Raw genomic sequence first — 7309 nt, forward strand, 5'->3', positions numbered from 1 at the left:
AGGCTTTCACAATGGGCCGAATTTTATCAATTTAAAATGGGAACCATTGATTATATTTTTGTATTACATAGGTTGATTAATCATATTATTAGCCAAAACAATAAGCTACTGTATACTATATATTTATTGATTTTTGTGAGCTTTGTGATATTTGTGAAAGCTGTTTAGGCATACGGCATGGTGAATGCCTTTCGCCCTATCTTTTTTTTAATGTATATCAATAACTTAGAAGAAGTTTTACATTTTTCAAGGCGCAAAAGGCATAAGTACATACATGTAAAAGGATCTCCTGCTAATGAACGCTGACGACATAGTCATATTTATTGAATCAGGTGAAGAATTACAATCAAATATACGCAATGTAACAGGTGGAAATTAAAGGTCAACATAGACAAAAGAAGTTTTAATCTTCCAAAAAGGTGGAAGAATTCCAGCTTATTTACGTTTTATAATATGATGGTAATATTTTATAGTCAGCAATTACATGAATCTCGGCGTAGCTTTTACAACAGTTGGTTCTTGTTTTTGCAAGCAACAACAACACTCGCTGGACAAACAAGATAAGCAATATTCCGTTTGAAAATATACTTAAATAAGTTTACAAATATTACACCCGGTCATAATTTAGAGCTCTTTGATAAACGAATTGAATATTTATTATTGTATGGGTATGAATTCTGAGGTACCTCCAAAAGGATGGCCTTCGAACGCATCCATACTCTTTATGTTAATTCTGTGTTTGGGGTCAAAACAACCACTAAAATTAGTTTGATATTGAAACACGAAGTACAACTTGGGCAATGAAGATCAGAGAGTTTCTTACAGATTTAGGATTTTATCCTGCATGGCTAAACCAGGGTGTCATTGATACCTGTTAGGTGTTGATGGGAAAATACTTAGAATTGTTTAGAATACATATACACTTGTAAATTCATGTGTAAAAAAGTATTTCGCTTTCTGAATGTTTTGATTGTGATGTCAACCTTAAGCAAGGGGAGATAATGTCCACGATCCTATTTGCCCTTTTCGTTGATGACCTTGAGCGATGTCTGAGAGATGATCCGCTATGCGGACTTTACGATTGACGATATTACTATTGTACTTGTGTTATTTGCTGATGATATGCTTGTTTTTGGAAAAACGGTTCATGACTTACAAGATAGTCTTAATACGTTACATGACACCGTATTTAATGGCGTGTAGAAGTAAATATAGATAAAGCAAAGGTCTTGGTTTTTCGTTAAGGGGCAAAGTTCGTAACAATGAAAAATGGTTATACGACTATGAGTACAGTGAAACGGTTGATAATATTAATTACCTTGGTACTGTTTTTAACTTTACCGGATGGCTTTGTCTAAGCTAACATTGTCGTCCCATGAATTAAATATTGAAACCGGCCGATATGGCCGTAAAAGAATTGATAGAGTTTTGTCATAATAGGCCCTGTGTATAACAATATAAGAAAGGAGCTGATCAAACCATTTCGTATTAGAAAACCAAGTATGTTCAAGTTTTTGTACAACTAATCAAATCGCAAAACATCGTCATAACAAGATAGCTAAGTCAATTTATAAGCCAAGCATTTTTTGTAGGAAAATCTATGATAAATGATATAATTTATACTATGAATTAATATATGATATTATTCTCCTAAATCCCTATTGTCCTGGTATTTCAGATATATTCGTTGACGTTTGGATCTAGATATTTTTATTATTTGTATTTTTGAACAATTTTTCTCCTCTGTTATGTTTTTTATCTATATTCTTTCCTTGTAGTATACCATGTATAATTGTGACCTTATTTATTATTTTCTGATGTATATCATGTTTTTGTCAAGAAGCTGTTATAAACATAATCACGATAATAAACAATTCTGTCAGTCTAATATCCCTCTATATATGTCCCTTTTTTAGAAAAAAGTGTCAAAGATATTTTTATTCCAAACCTTGAAAGTCGGATTTATGACTCTTTAAGGGCAATGTTTTACAGGACTTTTGTTAATTTTAATTCCAACCTTATTTGAACTACGTTATTATGCCCCTATATAAAATTGCCCTCAGTAAGTTAGGAATGAGCGCACAGAAATTGAACGTGGAAGTGGATAGATGGAATGGAACTCCTTTGATTCAAAGACAGTGTCTTATATGTAATGTACTTGAAGACGAGTTCCATTTTAATTTTGAATGACAGATGTATTCTGAGATAAGAAATAATTATAAGCCTAGATATTTTCGTGAACGACCCTCTATGTTAAAAGCTATAAACCTTTAACTGTCAGAAAATAAACACATACTACATAACATAACCATCATTGTGTACAAGGCTTGTTAAACTAATTTGTTTTCTCTTACCTGTCATATTTACAAATTATACGATTTGTATAGTTTCACCGATTTGCATAATTTAATGTCCTTAATAAAATTATTATCTGCTATTGTTTGTGAATGACCTATCAATAATACATTGATTCAAACATGTGTATAAACACCATTACGTTCATATACAATCATAAGACACTTTATAGGACTGATATAGTTGAAAACAATATTTATGATATTATTTTTTTTATTTTAACTGCTCAAATGCTTTGTCTTTTCCTTTTCAGGCATTCATACATTTAAAACCGATCGCCATGTATATATGCAGAAGATACAATTTATCAATGAGCAAGGGTTATGTTTGACTTATTTTTTATAGTGTGTGAACTGATAAAAAATATTAATGCTGAAACTAACATAACAATAACAGTCCGTATTACTTTGCTTGTTCTTGCTGTTTGAAACTTTCTTGCAAAGATTTAAAAAAAAATTGACACAGATACAACTATTGTTATTCTAAATGAAGTGTTGTAAGAGTTGCAAAAAATCCCTTTCGTGAAACTGTTTTATGTCTTTTATTTTCGTTTTGTCATGAAATTTGGGCCATATGGAAGGGACCCTGACTATTGTATCATGTTTGATTGGAAGTCGTAAAGCTCTTAATTCCGATCCTGGCATTCTGCTTTTTTGAAGAAATATTAATGACGTTTATGGCGGTTATGATAGATGAAATTAGCATCAGAGAAACAATAATAACTTCCTTGTCGCCTTGGATCCAGCGTTGACGAAAAACAATTAGTGGAAATGCAAATTCGTCCATGCGCGGGAGTCATCTAGAGGAAGGAACGTCAGCAAGGCGCGTGAAGCTCGCGTGCGCCAGCGTACAAATTGAGACTATCTTCTCTTTCAAATATTTTCTGCCGTGATGTGATCCATCTACTTCAAAAACAATAACTGTATTGACTTTGAGTTATGTAGATTTGCCCTGAAATTGTTTTGTCTTCAAGAATTTTATGCTTCAGAAGATGGAAGATAAACTAAGCAGAATGCTTTTGGGAACTGCATTATTGGGGAAACTCATTTTCAATTTGCCGTTCGCCAAACAAGTAATCGACTATTTACATTTTCCTAGATCAAATATGATAGCTGGCAATTCTAGTTCTGCGGAAATTCCCAAAACGTCTAACATTACAATTAACATATGGCATCGTTGACCTGTTCTGACGCCATCTGGACACTGCAAAGTGTTCGCTGGACACATAACCCATTTACTCAGATGAATAATTGTCATCTTCATACTTAATTTCACATCTAAAGTACATGTACGCATGCATGTATTGCATTTCGCGGAAGTATACAAAATGGCCGCAACCTAGGAGACCGTCGTCAAGGGAAGGTAAACATTACCGAGAACTACAATCACGATTCCCAGACAGGGACCACGATTACGTCTTCTATTTTACGTTTGGGATCGCGGCTAATATTGTTACGAGACGTATGAATAATTATTCCGGTTATAGGGTTTGCCTTTCTACAAATTAAAACGCCCTTTTATTCCATACTTAAGTCTCCCCTGTACAGTCTTCATCAGTTTGAAACGTTTGTTTGCCAGAATGAATGCATGTTATTAAGATATTTGAACTAATGTGTATTGAGAAAATTATCTTTCTGTTTTATATGAACGTACAGATTCAATTGTGTGGATACGTGCATGTTTAAGGATTTAATGAGTGCATGTGACGATAAAGTGATGGAATGTACTTTAGAATGAGACTAATGCAATGTATAGAGCACACCTGGGTTAAGGTATATTTCCGAGAATAATACTAAAACGGTAAGAAGAGGGAAAATAGAATATGAATTATGTGCATGGAGGAACCTGTCAGGTGGGATACGGACACCATGCGAGTGAAATATAAGGACCTATACCTGCAGGACGCTGTGTGGTGTCTTTGGTATTTTGACAACTGAGCAAAGTCAAAATTGACAATTCAAGTGTGTTTTATTTTATTAAAATGTAATGTTGAATGAAAATGTTGTAGAAGGAAAGAAATATTATAACTTATTTTTAGTGATTAACTTAGTGTATTCTCATAATAAAAAAAAACAAATCTGCATTGTATGTCTCTGTAAATAGCAAATTCGAAAAGAAATATACCATACATGTATTCCCTTTTTCTTTTGCGTTTTAAGAAATGCCATAAAAAATCGCTGATATTCTCAAGATGATTAAATCACTTGTTCCTTACCAATCAAAATCCCCTTTTATCTTTTTATAACATAACTGTTTTTGGAGCCATCCTTCACTTCAATGCGTTTTTAAAACCAACGGAGTTTTTTTTTATTAAAAGCCCGGTTGGTGGGTAAACAGAAATCACGCCAGACAACAACAAGCAAAGGTCATTGGCAAGAGAACAACACATATAAACATAGAAAATTATGTCATTGTAAAAATAATAATAATAAAAAAAAAAAAAAACAACAACAATAACACTATTATTTTACGACGATATTCTTGATACGGGCAAAACATGATTCCTTTCCTGTAAATGTAGTTAAGGTTAATTTCTTCAATAGGTTGAAACAATTACAAGAAAATCGACTCACCCAGTAACAGTACTGCTTTACAAATATTATTGAAATATACGTGATAATTTAGAATATACAATTTATGAAATCTATACTTAATTCAATTATATGATTTATCATTTATGATTGAGGGTCATACGCGTGAGAACGTAATACACTTGGTAGATGACTGGTTTGCTTTACTGCTCTTGTTGTGAGAGCGGCGCCCATCGAGGGTTCTGCACGTGTAGAGTGTGGCCACTTTCGTTCGTTACCAAGGTGACGCGTCCATGGAGACAAGTCGAAGCGACATACCGAGTGTTGTAAATGGTAAAGTTATGTCTATAAGTCTACCCTGCACTGCATCCTACAATAAATTAAGATCAATTATTCAAGAAAAAGGTGTGCATACAAGCATAAGTCCAAATAGAACTTCTAACCTTTGGAGAAACGAGACCGGTGCTCGCAATAACATACTGAATACACATAGTGTACTTATAAAACATTTAACTAGCGATATTAATGTTACAATATTGTTTTATTAAATACAAACTCTCTAGTTATTATATTGCTGTTATTTATGCAGAAACTGCAGTAAATTATTCTATAAAAATATTTACTTTTTAATGACGGCAGAGTCAATTTCTTGGCTAAACAATGCGTTGAAAATGAAATAAAAAAATATATTTTGCTCCCAAAAAATCTGTTCACTGTTGAAGATCTGTTGGACAGCATGTGGAGTGCTTTCATGTTGACAAACCTCGTCAAAGCCTGCTCTGATTTGTTGGTTTTTCCAAGAAATTTACGGCTCTGGTGTTCATCGCTTTATTACGCTTCATTTCCTATTAGAGGTAATTAAATAACGAGCCTGACATAGCAGGAATATTTTCGGGGGAAAAAGGGGCCTAACCACGCCCACCGCTGATTTGAAAGGACACGACACTAAATTAACATAGTCGCAGTATCAAACAGAATGTTTGCACCATATGGTCATCAAAGAGAGAATGTCGTCTGATCATGTCGCTTGAAAATTAATCGCGGAAATGGGTGACAGTTCTAGACGTGTACCACGTGATCTATTCGAATTCTGTGCACGAGGCTTCTAAAGACTTCCGTGATCATGTTTAATTTTCGGCAGGTCTGAGGAAAGGAAAACCGCCTCATAAGGGTAATTAAAACTGTATTTGAATTGACATCGTTTGTCTCTTGCAACTTCAAGCTCTACACGTCAGTACTTGAAGAATTGTGCACTCAGAAACCCGATATAGACGTATGTGAACTCGTCATTGCTGGTGACCCCGTATTGTTGAAGTATCATATGAAATAATTTATATGCAGAAAAAGAAATTAATACAAACACACAAACTGTTGTGGCCTTGAAGGATTGCAAACTATTGGTTAGTCATTTCATGTAGTTCTGATTTCATTTAAAATAAAATACAAGAATAGAAACTGCATACAGTTTATGTTAATTATAGTTCTGGTCAGGAGTGTATAAGGAAACTGGGTGTATACAGTATAAAGAAAAATAAAATAATACAAACACATTAACTTTTAACCTTGAAGGATTGCAACCTATTGGTTGGTCATTTCATTTGAATTAAAATAAAGTACAAGAATATAAACTGCATACAGTTTATGTTTAATATAGTACTGGCCATGAGTGTATAAAGGCAATGGTCATTAATGGAAATCAATGAAATCGTCCTACAATTATATATTGTGAAGGTCGAATACCTTAAGACAAAGTGCCAGATATACAGACCATAGATCATATTTAATATGTAACAAGATTGGTATTATGTTTTGGCGTATGTTTATGGCTATGCATGAAGAATAATAAGTTGTATAATATTATCATTATTGAATCATTTAGCTAAGCTCACTTTTTGTTTAGGTATTTGTTCTGTAATATTATCATTTGAAATAGTTTTGAGACGTTTAAAGGGAAATATTTATATAGTTATCGTGATAAATGATCTTTTATTTTGTAAAATCAAGTTTATGTAAGTCATTAAGCTGAGTGAAATAACATACTTAAGCTAGTAACGAAAAAGCTTGTTTGAAAAACTGTTGCTTGGGCCCCAATTCAATAAAGTTCGTAAGTCTTAAGATTGTTAATTTCCATGTGTAACGTCGTTTTGGGCGTAAACTGCGTTTCAGATTTTTTTTTTATATCTTAGGACATTTAAATATCGCAGTGTAGTCATTTATTGTATGGTCCTTCTATTGCACCTACTATTGCTGCCTCATGATGCAACACCTCAATTTAGCCGCAATTAATACCTGGTCATGATGTCATAGAATATTGTGCACCCCCACCCCCACCCTCGGAATGTATTTATTGTTGATACATATATATAAATGATCATTATTGAAATTGAAAAATGGGTATTTGAAGTAAAACCGGCTTGATCTTT

The sequence above is a fragment of the Mya arenaria genome, chromosome 12 (genome assembly GCF_026914265.1).
Source record: "Mya arenaria isolate MELC-2E11 chromosome 12, ASM2691426v1".
Lineage (NCBI taxonomy): Eukaryota > Metazoa > Mollusca > Bivalvia > Myida > Myidae > Mya > Mya arenaria.